Here is a 13733-nt window from a genome sequence, read left to right as displayed (position 1 = left end):
TTTTAAAAAAATGTGGAAAATTGGGAAAAAGTCCAGAGAAAAATAACAAAAACAATCAAAGATCTAGAAAACATGACCTATGAGGTAAGACTGAAAATATTGGGTTTGTTTAGTCCAAATAAGAGAAGACTGAGAGGGGACTTAAGATTTTTCAAGTAGATAACAGATTGTTACAAGGAGGAGGGAGAAAAAAAATTGTCTTTAACCTCTGGGGACAGGACAAGAAACAATGATCTTAAATTGTAGCAATGGCGGTTTAGGTTGGACATTAGGAAAAACTTACTGTGAGGGTGGATAAACACTGGAATAAATTCCCCATGGAGATTATGAAATCTCCAAAACTAACACTTTTAAGAGCAGGTTAGACAAACACCTACTAGGGATAGTGTAGATAATATTTATTTTTGCCATAAGTGCATGGAACTGAATTAGATTACCTCTCACTGGTGCCTTCCAGTTCTATAATTCTTTAAGTCTATGATTCCTTTTTCTGTCCGATTCCAAAAAACAAATTAAATACCTTCCATCAAAACCACTGTGTCAGCTTTCTAATGTACAGTAAAATAAAGAGTTTGAGCTTCATCTCACTGAAGTGAATTACAAGTTTTCCTTTGACCTCTATGGGATTAGTATTCAGCCTATGAAATAGTCACATTTGGAGGTGTGCTTTAAAGGTCCATAAAGAAACTATTTATGCAGAACTAAAAAATAATAATAATAAATCTATGGTCCTTATTTTTCCATAGCTGTACTGCAGTGCAACATCATTCCCAGCATGCTTGCCTCCAGTGGCTGATTCTTCTAGGAGTTTTAAACAGTGAATCAATTCCAGTGTATCTTGATCTATACTACTATTTCTCAAGTGCCAGTTGGGGGTAGTACTTCTGAAAACAATGCTGTGGATAGAGAAAGGATTGGTACTGCCAAAAATGAAGGTTGAGATGAGAAAGTACTCATCATGCTTGTGGATCACTACTATAAAACTTAAAGAAACTCAAAACAGTTTTTATTTATTATTAGATATTTGCTGATTGTCAAACTGCCTACAAAGGGCCAGGGTGAAATTCATCCATTTACACAGTGGCAGCAAAATGACTATGAATCATTTATATTCTAGGTAAGCCTAGAAAATAAGTAAGTGGGGGTATGTCTACACTACAGAGCTAATTCGAACTAACTTAGGGTATGTCTACGGAGTTGCAAATGAAGCCCGGGATTTGAATTTCCTGGGCTTCATTTGCATAAAGCCGGCCAGCGCCATTTTTATGGAACGAGGTGTACAGCTAGTTTGGATTAGGAAGCCAAATCCGAACTAGCTAGTCCATGCCACGTGTAGCCGCGCAGCACGGGATCCGACCTAGCCGGCATTTAAAAATCGCGCCGGCCGGATTTATGCAAATGAAGCCCGGGAAATTCAAATCCCGGGTTTCATTTGCAACTCCGTATGACTACATTACCCCCCCCCCCCATAGTTCGAACTAGGGGGATAGTGTCGATATACCCTTAGTTCGAATTAGTTAATTCGAACTAAGCTAATTCAAACTAACGGATCCAGACTAAAAAACTAGTTCTAATTAGCATTTTGCTAATTCGAACTAGCATGTCCACATTAAGTGGACCCTGAACCGGGGTTAAGGATGGCCGGAATCAGTGCCGGCAGGGCATCAGATGAGGACTTAGAGCGTGGAGCTACTGTCTCAGGCTAGCCGAGGGCTGTGTTTAAAGGGACCCAACCCCCACCCCAGACAGACAGTTCTCGGGGGTGCCCCGCTTGCAAAGCAGTCCTGGCTTGGAGTGCCCTGAGTGCCCACACTGGGCACATCACAGCATTCGGCCATCAGACTAGCTGCACTTGCCGCAGGCTGCCATCTGGGGAGAGGGAGCAATTGGGGGGCTGCAGGAGAGCTTTCACCCCCAGAAGCCCGCAGAGCCAGCCCAGTCCTCCCCATCGGGGGCTCGTACCCCATTCCTCCCTCACCTCCTTCCACTTACCCTTCCCTAGCCCCCCTTCCTGATGTACAAAATAAAGAAAACGTGTGGTCAAAAATAGAACCTCTCTTTATTGAACAAAACTCGGGGAGACTGGTAAAAGGAGGTGGGAGAGGGGAAGAGAGAGAGTGGGAGAGGGAAGGTCAACTACAATGATCAGAGGTTTGGAAGAGGTCCCATATGAAGAGAGGCTAAAGAGACTGGGACTTTTCAGTTTAAAAAGAGGAGACTGAGGGGGGATAGGATAGAGGTCTCTAAAAGCATTAGTGGGATGGAGAGGGTGCATCAAGAAAAGTTCTTCATTAGTTCCCATAATAGAAGTACTAGAGGACACCAAAGGAAAGGAATGGGTAGCAGGCTTCAAACTAGTAACAGAAAGTTGTTCTTCACAAAGCAAAGAGTCAACCTGTGGAACTCCTTGCTGCAGGAGGCTGTGAAGGCTAGAACTAGAACAGAGTTTAAAGAGAAGTGGGATCTAGTCATGGAGGTTGGGTCCATGGAGTGGTATTAGCCAGGGGGTAGGAGTGGTGTCCCTGCCCAAAGTTTGTGGAAGGCTGGAGAGGGATGGCATGAGACAAATGGCTTGGTCGCTGTCTTCGGTCCATCCCCTCCAGGGTCCCTAGGGTTGGCCGCTGTTGGCAGACAGACTACTGGGCTAGATGGACCTTTGGTCTGACCCAGTACGGCCATTGTAAGCTCAGGGCTCAGATTCGGGGGTCTCAGTGGACCACCTTGATATTCATGCACACCTGCTCCTGGGTGACCAGGCTGGCAGCTCTTCTTCCCTAGACGGCCGTTTTCCTGTGCCTAGGGCGGAGGTCGTGGACGAGGTCCATGATGTCCACACTAGACCAGGCGGGTGCCCGCCTCTTGCGGTCCCGGGCAAGCTCCCGGGAGCCGCCAGCCTGGTCCCGGGAAGAGGGGGAGGGCTGGGGGCATCGGGTGGCTGGCTCGAGCTGTGCCAGGTGCAGGGTCTGCTAGCTGGGTGCTGGCAGGCTTGCACCTGGCACGGGCACCATAGCCAGGCCGTGCCCCTTTAAGGGGTCCGGGGCCGGGAGGGGGGCAGTAGAGTTTCCCTGGTGTTGGCCAGAGTGGCCACCAGGGAAATCTGGGGAGGGCTAGCCTCCCACTAGTTCGAATTAAGGGACTACACACCCCTGAATTCGAACTAGTAAGTTCGAACTAGGCTTAGTCCTCGTAAAATGAGGTTTACCTAGTTCGAACTAGCAGAGCGCTAGTGTAGCGCCTATGAAAGTTAATTCGAACTAACATCTGTTAGTTCGAATTAACTTTGTAGTGTAGACATACCCTGGGATTGAAATGGTTAATAAAGTCTTGTGCTGCTCTACATGCAAGTGTGTGTGCATTAATTTCACCTTCAATTAATGTGTCTGAATATCAAAGCAACATTTATTTCCTCTGTTCACCTTGTTAGATATAGCTGTGTCTTCTGTCCTTCCAATTTCCCTTTATTCAGCCATATTTTCTTTTTTCTTCCTAGCACTTTAGAAAATCAGGACTCCTGGAACAGCAGTGTTCTTAAGCTAGCACTCTGAATTCTGGTTGTCTCTGAATTGCTGTATTTCACCTATCTCTGAATGAAATGATCCAGTTTCTTACTATCCTTGGCAAACAAGCTTCACAGCATCAAGTTCAGTTTTGTTGTCTGTTCCCCAACACACAGACTGTTATTAGGACACATTTCCTGAATAATTATATGCTTTTGATTTTGTTTTGGGATTTTTTTTATTATTATTTTTTCTCAATTGAGTTTATTTTCTAAGTATAAACAGATATATTTTTAAACGTGTTGGTGTTTCATTTGTAAAACTAGGATCCAAACTTTCTTTGTGGTTTCTCTTGTGAGCAGTTTGAAGAGATGACATTTACACACAATGCCATGGTAACAAGAAAAAAAACTGAATAAAAGAACTAAATATACTTAGTCTGAAGAAGAAACCATGTGTTGCTGGGCAACTGGATCAAACAAGTATATTTCTTTTGTAAAATTCCACTTAAGCCTTTAAACTTGTTTGAGGGCAGAGGACTAGAATACTCTTTCCTATCTGTGTATGGTATTAATCCTTTTACAGAAAGACATTGACATGACCTCAGCCCTGTTCTGCTCTCACTGCTTCAATGAAAATAATTTGTTCATCTTTAAAAAAGATTGACCTAGGCATGCTCAGCGATGTGGCCCAGAAAGGATAATATTAGCAATATACTCAGGTCAGTGTGGTTCAGCAGTAGAATAATCTTCTCTACGTATAGTATGGGTAGAGTTGTGGCAGACATGAGGAAATTGCTATAGTACTTGTAATGTATTTTAAAATAAATGAAATGATATGAAAAGACCTTTTTTGTGCTAACATCTTTCATCTTGAAGGTAGTGTTTATGCAGTGTTCTTTTAACTGTATATACCACACATTGTGGTTTATGTAACTACTATCAAAAATGCATCTTTCCAGCATCTTTCCAGCAATGAAAACTTCTTGGGGATTTTTCATTCAAAAAATCCTATATCTGAGAGCCTCCATGAGGTATTATCTCACCCTACTGCCCCATACACAAGCTATTATTTTCTTCTGGAATCAGGCAGCTTTTATTTTCCTATAGAGTCTTCAACTTTGTGAGCAGCTGACAAAGTTCACACCAGCATATTTCTTCCTCTAAAGATTTATTTTTTTAAGGAGGATTTGAAGTAGAACTCAAAATATATTCCCCAAAGGAGATAAGATGTTTGCTTGAATGCCTCAAAAGTCTAAAATTCCTGAGAGTGTTTGAGGGAGAAAAAGCACTGGAAGAAGTAAATAGATTTAAAAGAATCCCCAAAGCTACTGATTCCTCCTTTTTCAAAGACTCTGAGTTCCAGACACTTTGGTTAAAGAAAGAGACCCTTTTTTAATCAAACCAAAGCATCAAAAATAATTTGTGCATTGGTTTTTCCACAGTGAATAGCTCTTTCTTTTGACATTTAGTCACATTCCAGAGAACATAGCCTCCTGGGTAATGCCTCTTGCCAACATGTTGCATGTCTTTTGTAAACAGAGAGCCCTTCTTCTGAATATCAGTTGCATTATAATTAGTATATATAGCTTACCTGTAAATAAGAGTTAACTTTTTCTTGACATGCTATACTTGCAAAACTTTCTAAATATTTGTACTGAGGGATTAATTTAATGCCATATAATAGCTTTAGCACAAGCATATAGTTTAGAAGACCCAGTTCAAGTCTTATTTCAAGATAGATTCTCCCAAATATGATGTTGACAGGACAGATGTTAATCCAGAATATCTATATTTAAACTTTTCATGTTGCTAAAAAGAGTTATATCATCCTTGCTCCAGGACGATGTAAATATTTCTGCAAAGTAAAGCTAAATTGGTGGGAAAAAAAATGTCTTCCTCCCTGGTACTTGCATTAGTTTTTGCCTTTAGCATAACCACACATCCCTACAACTTTGCTTTGAGAAACTAAGTCTCCTTGTATTACATGCTTCCTTCTACTCAGCTATATTGGACCAATCCCGAGAAAGTATAAATCAGTACAATTCTGTTTATTTGAATAAAGTTACCTCAATTTACAACTGCTGAAGACCTGATCCATTATCATCATCAATGAATTAAAGAAGGAAGTGGGGGCTGTGTTTGTACACAATGAACTGGCATGCAGATTGTTCTGGTAATGTGTTTTTGAATTTTCACAAAATTATATGATAATTTGCAAGATTTTGAAAGATTCCTTACCAGGATCCTAAAGCCACAGTTGAATTAAAATCTCACAGATGTCACAATATAGTCAAAATTATTTAAGAAAAAAACAAGTTTGGATGAAGCTCTCCTTTCCCTATTTTTCTCCTATTTTATTTTAGGACTATGATACCCACACTACCACCAATACCTCACACCATGAGAAGTCCCACCATAATGGAACTACTTGTGGAGTAAGGTACTGCTCAATATGAGTAAAGGTATCAGAGTCTAGCCCTTAGTTATTTCCCTGATAAAAGTAGCAATGGAAAATATACTCCATTGATTGTTGCAATACAGCAAGCCTACTAAGCCATATTCCCAGTGATGATTCCCATCAATGGAGTATTTCTTGTTTCCTTCTCCTCTCTCTGAGTTTGATCCAAAGTCTGTCAGAGTCAATAGAACTAACTCTTCCCAGGGCCGGCTCTAGGTACCAGCAAATCAGGCAAGTGCTTGGGGAGGCAATTTGCCAGGGGCGGCAATTCAAGTAAGCAGCCGGTGCTGCTCTGGCAACACCTAGCCCCGTCCCGCCTATTTAAAGGGCCGTGTCTGGGAAACACCGGGAAATGCCATGGCTGCACGCAGCCAGCTGGCAGCACCAATGTGCCCTAGAGCCTGCTGGCTGCCCCTGTCTTCTCTCCTGCTCCTCTCCTCCCCCGTCAATGCCTAGTCCTGCTCCGCCCCGCCCCGCTGATTTAAAGGGCCGTGGCCCAATGCACCCCAGAGCCTGCTGGCTGCCCCCGTCTCCTCCCCTACTCCTCCCCGCCCCAGGCAACGCCCCACCCTGCCGATTTAAAGGGCCATGGGAAATGCCACAGCTGTGCAGGCATCATTGGCACCATGTGCGCCTGGCCCCTGAGCCTGCTGGCTTCCCCGGTCTCCTAGTTCTGAGTCCTGCTCCTCCCTGGCAGTCGCTACCTCCTCCGCGAGCCTCTCCACTCCAAGCCATCAGCCACCCCTCCGCCTACATCATATGGAAATCCCAGGTAAGATGCCCCCTTTCTGCCTAGGGTTGCCATGTGTCCAGTATTTTCGCTTCCTGTCCAGTTAAAAAATCTAAAAATACTGGACACCTGTCAAACCTACAAACACTCAGCCCGCTGGCTCAGTCCCCGGTCTCTGCCTCCCAGGCCTCGTCAGCCTCAGCCCCACAAACCCTTTGAAGTCTGTTCCTAGTATATTTCTCCTGTTCTTGTTTGTAGTAGAAGTAGAACCAAACAAGGATCCAGCACACATACATACACACACAGAGAATATTAACTGTTCTATACTCTTCAAAGAACCACACATGCTGTTTCATAGATATTTCTTTAAAGAATTAAACTTCATTGATCTGGGTAAACTTTTGTGTTTCATGTCTCTAAGGCAAGCTTCATTCCATATATAGTTGTATTGGGCACATACAACTCTCCATTCCCTCTAACACCTCATAAACTTGAATATATAATGGCTACTAAAATGATGGACACACAAAAATAAAGTGCACATGCCACCCACTGATCTCAGTTTATCTGATAACATAGATGTTAGAGCCACATAAGGAGCCACTGCATTCCAAAACAAATCTAGTTTAAAAATACAACTATTTATTGAAGTATTTTAGATGTCTTATGTGCTATAGTTATCATAATTGATTGACAAGTATGTTTAAACAGAGTGGTATTGTTAGCTGATTGTAATTGGTTTGAAGATTAAGTATAGCCTTAAACTACTCAAGTTTTAGATATGGCACAAGTTCTCCCTTCTATTTTTGGTACTTAGTTAAGGAATTATAAACTATTTGTTTTAATAGTTTTTCAAGCATTCAAACCACAGTTAAAAAGTAGCCTATTTCTATAAGAACAATAAAGTAGAGATTTAAGGTACATTTCCCACTCTTGAAAAAGAGCTTTGTGTGAGCTGAAAATCTTGTCTCTGTCACCAAAACAAAACAAAAAAAATTGTGAAGTGCAAATGTGTAAAAGCCAACAAAAAAGGGGGGGGGGGGCAGCCAAAAAATGTTTTGCTTGGGGCAGCAAAAAACCTAGAGCCGTCCCTGACTCTTCCTATTAACTTTCCCTGTCTTTCTCCTATTTTATTTTAGGACTGTGATATTTTACTTGCTACAAATAGTACCTCACACCATCAGAAGTCCCACCATAATAGAGCTACTGGTGGAGTAAGGTACTGCTTTCAGTGTACTTAGGATCCAGCCCATCTTTCTTTGGAAGACATTTTCTGTCTGTGGTCTGCATGTTAGATAATATCAAACTCCAAAGGAAAACATCTTTCTGGAGAGGATAAGGTTAAGTTCTGTCAAATCTTAATGAATCTAGAGAAAGGCTAAGGGTCTGATTTTTAAAAGTACTTTTATCTAAAGATGTGGATGATCACTTTATGGGTTTGCAAAAGCATCTAGGTACCTAACTTCAACTGATTTCAATTGATTTTAGATGTATAAAAACTCTGGCCCTAAAAAAACATTTTTTAGATGTATAAAAATCCCTGACCTGGGTTATGCACTTATGTACATGTTTAATGTTAAACAGTCTAATTGAAATCAGGGGTTTGGGCCAAAATTGCTGTAGCTTATATCTTCTCCTAGCTTCATTGGCATGCATGTTATATCAGTTTAAAATCTTCTAGACTTACTATTACTTCCTTTTTTCTTGGTTTTCCACTGCACTATCTCCTACCCCCAAAAGCACCTTTCTTGCCCTTATTTCTAGAATTACCCCTTTCAGGGCAGTGCTTTTTGGAATGATAGAGGGGCATGGGAGGAATAAGTTTGGGAGGATTATCAATGAGAAAAATATTTTTGGTGTGAAAATAGGTGTGATAGCTCACTTCCAGTAGTGAATTCTCTCCTATAGCTGAGCCATTTTCAACTTGCCATGAATTGAAGCAAGAGAGTGTCCACACTGAATGGAAGCTCTTGCACAAGAAAACTCTGATGGCCATTAACAGAATGGCCATCAGATCACCTGTGTGTTTTCTGATAGGCTTTTTTTGTTCAAGAAACCTCTGCGGAGTGTCCACACACACCTTTTTGCCCAAGAGCTGTAGCGCAAAAAGGAGTTATTCCTCGTAGAAGGAGTTATACCTACACTACAAAAAGCCCTCTGTTCTGCACTACTTTTTACAACAGAATATTCTGGGTGTAAAGTTTAAATAATTATTTTGTTTTTCATCGGGAAAAAGTCATGACTATTATTATTAGAGTTCTTAAAAAAGTTTGCTAACAAAATGAAAATTGACTTGCCTATTCAACTGTCATTTCAGTGCAAAGAAAATTTGTTACTGTTACAAATCACAAAATAATTCAGATTAGTTATGGAAAGAGTAATGGAAGCTTTATGAGTTTCTGATTCAATTTTACTATGTATGGTAATTATTCAATAACATGAATAATATTTGAAGTTGAAATCCGACACATTTAAAACCATGCTTTCACTTTACTTTTCCATTAATAAAAAAAATTCTGTTACATAGATTTAATTTCTTGAACTTTCCTATAAGTGTAATCTATGCAAGATGACTTTGCTCGATAAACGACGGGCCTCACCTGCTAGTGTCTTATAATGGAAACAGCAACACATGTGTAATTCATAGAACACTAGAACTGGAAGGGACATTGAAGGTCATCAAGTCCAGTCCCCTGCCCTCATGCCAGGACCCAGTACCATCTAGACCATCCCTGATAGATTTAATTCAGTACTAGCTAAAAATACTGAAGACACATTGAGACAGGAGACCAGGTCTTCTTCTATTTACGAAAAAAAATTCACAACAGCAAATCTTGGAAAGCTGAGGTCCAAATGATCTTCCTCCCCTACACATACGCATTGAATCCTACTTTGTGTTCTGAAAATTACTACGTATTTTAGGGTGAAATCTTGACTTCACAATGACAAAATTCCTGTTGATTTTAATGGGGCTAGGATTTTGCTCCTAATTTAAACATTTACCATGGCTCATAGGCCATGCTACACACTCTGAACATTATTCTTGTGCACTAAGAATAAATAAGCTTCCAAAACATCCTTTCATGTGATTAAATCTTGTTTGCTTTATTCCTGTGATTTTTGCCCCAGGGTACATCTACATTGCAGTAAGAGAACTACTGTACAGCTGTGGCTGGGCAAATTCAGTTGACTTGGGCTTGTGGGTCCCAGTCTATATGGCTATAAAATTGGGCTTTGGCTGCAGACTGGGCTCTGGAAGGAGGGGAGGGTCTCAGACCCCACTCTCCAGCAAGAACCCAAAATATCTACATGGAAGTTGTACAGTCCTGCAACCTAAGGCCCATTACCTGGACTCTGAAACTTGATGCTGTGGAGTTTTTTATGGTGCTGCAGACAAACCTTTGGTGATGTGATGCAAGCTGAGTATAAAACTCAGGACAAAGAAATTACTGTCTCCTGGGTGTGTGTCTGTTGTTTCAGTGAACTGGGTCAAAAGTATTCTCACACATAGACACACAAATAATCAATTAGTAAAAGTGTTTATAGCTTTCAGGAGAACTTTACACGTTTTATCTCTTTTGTTGGAAAATAGCTCTGTTCTCCCATATGGCATTTCAGAGCAGAGTTCTGGCATAGATTGCTATTTGCAGCAACTTCCTAAGTGCTAATAGACCACGTTTTGTTTTAGTTTTGTTGCTTGTTTGTTTATTTTTCCAATCCCTTTTAGTACTTTGTCGTGTCACAAGCAATCACCATCTTTTGTACTCCTATTTCTTATTTAGCTGTGCTGGAGGCCCACAAGGGGGGAAATCTTGTATTTCCAGTCAATCTATTGAGCTGAGCTTGACCTACTGATAACAAACAGTTTGTATGCTCATTTTCCTATCAACTGCTTATCACACTTGTTCAGAAACACTTTGTGGCAGTTAATAACTGCCCCATGTTGAATGGGGTCAGAGCTGAATAGTCTTAGTAAGGCCACTGGGGCGAGGGTTGCTCTTTTCAATTCCTTAGTGAGCAGGACAGTTGCTCCACATCCTTGTTCATCCTTTAGTTTGATGTAATATGCCTCCCTGTCCACATCTAGACAGAGTAAAGAGAGGGATGATAATTGTTCCACCTATTCCCTCCATCTTCTCAGGTTCCTTGTATCAAGGGGAGACTATTAGGCAGCAGCTCTTATGCCCAAGAGAACACAATCACTGCTAAGAGAAATCAGCTTTCGGAGAAGCAGTGGCAATGACGCAAAGGTTAGGTCTACTCAGCACACAAAGCCTAGATCAGTGGAACCTAGGCTTGCCGACTCAGGGTATGTCTACACTACAAAGTTAATTCGAACTAACGGACGTTAGTTCGAATTAACTTTGATAGGCGCTACACTAGCGCTCCGCTAGTTCGAACTTAATTCGAACTAGCGGAGCGCTTAGTTCGAACTAGGTAAACCTCATTGAACGAGGACTAAGCCTAGTTCGAACTTACTAGTTCGAATTAAGGGGTGTGTAGCCCCTTAATTCGAACTAGTGGGAGGCTAGCCCTCCCCAGATTTCCCTGGTGGCCACTCTGGCCAACACCAGGGAAACTCTATTGCCCTCCTCCCGGCCCCGGACCCCTTAAAGGGGCACGGGCTGGCAACAGTGCCCGCGCCAGGTGCAAGCCTGCCAGCACCCAGCTAGCAGACCCTGCACCTGGCACAGCTCGAGCCAGCCACCCGATGCCCCCAGCCCTCCCCCTCTTCCCGGGACCAGGCTGGCGGCTCCCGGGAGCTTGCCCGGGACCGCAAGAGGCGGGCACCCGCCTGGTCTAGTGTGGACATCATGGACCTCGTCCACGACCTCCGCCCTAGGCACAGGAAAACGGCCGTCTAGGGAAGGAGAGCTGCCAGCCTGGTCACCCAGGAGCAGGTGTGCATGAATATCAAGGTGGTCCACTGAGACCCCCGAATCTGAGCCCTGAGCTTACAATGGCCGTACTGGGTCAGACCAAAGGTCCATCTAGCCCAGTAGTCTGTCTGCCAACAGCGGCCAACCCTAGGGACCCTGGAGGGGATGGACCGAAGACAGCGACCAAGCCATTTGTCTCATGCCATCCCTCTCCAGCCTTCCACAAACTTTGGGCAGGGACACCACTCCTACCCCCTGGCTAATACCACTCCATGGACCCAACCTCCATGACTAGATCCCACTTCTCTTTAAACTCTGTTCTAGTTCTAGCCTTCACAGCCTCCTGCAGCAAGGAGTTCCACAGGTTGACTCTTTGCTTTGTGAAGAACAACTTTCTGTTACTAGTTTGAAGCCTGCTACCTATTCCTTTCCTTTGGTGTCCTCTAGTACTTCTATTATGGGAACTAATGAAGAACTTTTCTTGATGCACCCTCTCCATCCCACTCATGCTTTTAGAGTCCTCTATCCTGTCCCCCCTCAGTCTCCTCTTTTCTAAACTGAAAAGTCCCAGTCTCTTTAGCCTCTCTTCATATGGGACCTGTTCCAAACCTCTGATCATTTTAGTTGCCCTACCCTCTCCCACCCTCTCTCTTCCCCTCTCCCACCTCCTTTTCCCAGTCTCCCCGAGTTTTGTTCAATAAAGAGAGATTCTATTTTTGACCACACGTTTTCTTTATTTTGTACATCAGGAACGGGGGCTAGGGAGGGGTAAATGGAAGGAGGTGAGGGAGGAATGGGGTACGAGCCCCCGATGGGGAGGACTGGGCTGGCTCTGCGGGCTTCTGGGGGTGGAACCTCTCCTGCAGCCCCTCAATTGCCCCCTCTCTCTAGATGGCAGCCTGTGGCAAGTGCAGCCGGTCTTATGGCCGAGTGCTGTGATGTGCCCAGTGGGGGTAGTCCGGGCACTCCAAGCCAGGACTGCTTTGCAAGCGGGGCACCCATGAGAACTGTCTGTCCGGGGTGGGGGTCGGGTCCCTTTAAGCACAGCCCTCGGCTAGCCTGAGGCAGCAGCTCCACTCTCTAAGTCCTCATCTGATGCCCTGCCGGCACTGCTTCCGGCCATCCTTAAGCCCGCTTCAGGGTCCACTTAATGTGGACATGCTAGTTCGAATTAGCAAAATGCTAATTCGAACTAGTTTTTTAGTCTGGATGCGTTAGTTCGAATTAGCTTAGTTCAAATTAACTAATTCTAACTAAGTTAGTTCGAATTAGCGCTGTAGTGTAGACACGCCCTCAGTGGGTATGCCTACATGGAAGTTAAAACCCCATAGTTGGGCCATATCAATGACTTGGGCTTGCAGGCTATGAAGCCATTTATATGTTGGGGAGATGCTTGGATTTGGCTGGAGCCCAAGCCCCATGATTCTCTGGGTTACAGACCAAACTTGAGTATGGACACCACAATTAAATAGCTCCTATGCCAGATCCCTGAAAGTCTGAGTCAAATGGCACAGGCCAGACAGTGTTTCCAAGCCCAGACTTAAGCATTCACATTGCAATGTAAACCTAGATTTATAATTGCTGGACCTAGGTCTCATAGCGATGCTAACATGCCCATTCTGAGCTATGCAGACCTTCTGACTCAGGTATGCAATTTTACCTGCATCCACAATGCAAAATGATGGGGATGAGACCAGAGTCTCAGCGGGATTTGGGCTGTGACCCTCCCTCCCTTCTTAGCAGGGTCCTAAATGCTTGATGACCTAAGTCAAACTGATTTGTAAGTGGAACTGGCTGGAAGAGGGATTTGGGTTCACACCTGAATCAGAACCTGTGGTTGGAGTGCAGTATAAATATACTCTCAGAAGAGCAAATTGCATAGCTTATTTTGAGTTAATTTTGAAATAGAATGCTATTCTGAAATGTCCCTTAATCCTCATAGAATGAGGTTTACAGGGATATTGGAATAGCGTGCCCACTATTTCAAAAGCTATTTTGAAATGAAGGATTTGCTGTCGAGATGCAGAAAACACTATTTCGGGATATCGGAAGTATCCCAAAATAGCACCACTGTCTAGATGCAGCCTGGGAGTCTAGACTTTCACTTCAGTGGATTTTGGATCAGGCCCTAATTTGCCAGTTTTGTTTAATCCTAAACCTGATTTC

This window comes from Pelodiscus sinensis, chromosome 1 (genome assembly GCF_052426305.1).
Source record: "Pelodiscus sinensis isolate ZL-2025 chromosome 1, ASM5242630v1, whole genome shotgun sequence".
Classification (NCBI taxonomy): domain Eukaryota; kingdom Metazoa; phylum Chordata; order Testudines; family Trionychidae; genus Pelodiscus; species Pelodiscus sinensis.
The sequence above is the reverse complement of the archived record's forward strand: the minus strand, read 5'-3'. Positions refer to the sequence as shown.